The sequence below is a fragment of the Charadrius vociferus genome, unplaced genomic scaffold, assembly GCF_000708025.1.
Source record: "Charadrius vociferus isolate BGI_N301 unplaced genomic scaffold, ASM70802v2 scaffold722, whole genome shotgun sequence".
NCBI classification, from domain to species: Eukaryota; Metazoa; Chordata; class Aves; order Charadriiformes; family Charadriidae; genus Charadrius; species Charadrius vociferus.
Window position 1 is genome coordinate 567,035 of NW_009647220.1, and position 527 is coordinate 567,561.

Below are 527 nucleotides of genomic sequence, written 5' to 3' on the forward strand. Positions count from 1 at the left end.
ACAAAGCTCTATTACCTTTCAAAGCGAGAACTCCCTCACATCACTTGTCTAAACCAGAGACAAAATCATAAAATTTTCAGTAACGTTTCTCAGGCTGTAATGTAATTATGACAACCTGAATAGCTTATGTATGTGGCAGGGTGTGTGCCTACTTATCAAAGCTATTTGGGAACTTATTTTTATTCCTGTAGACGACTTCTACAAAGAGCATTTTTTTTTGTTTTCCTCATTTTTTTGTGTGTGTTTTCCTAAATTGTTATTAAAAAATCAAAACCAGTCTTGTATGGGGAAACTAAAAAAAAACCACAAATGAAGACAAACCCAATAATTTTCTGCAGAAGGGACTGTTTAGAAGCCCGTTCTGGCCAGTCAAGACCAGCTCTTTGATATATGCATCCTTTTTTAGGTATTTTTGGTTGTATCCAAATTAGATGTGTTTTTTGAAGGCCATCCAAACCATATCCTCTTGATTTAACCAGGTGTTACATTTTTTGATGCTGATAGGTTGCTGAAACAAAGAACATGAA

The 527-nt window shown here is 34.9% G+C and overlaps 1 protein-coding gene across 1 annotated transcript in view; it reads left to right on the top strand.

The window, feature by feature from the left end:
* Positions 1–527, top strand: part of LOC104281583 (collagen alpha-6(VI) chain-like) — a 76,988-nt gene that overhangs the window by 21,705 nt on the left and 54,756 nt on the right. The window lies entirely within an intron of this gene.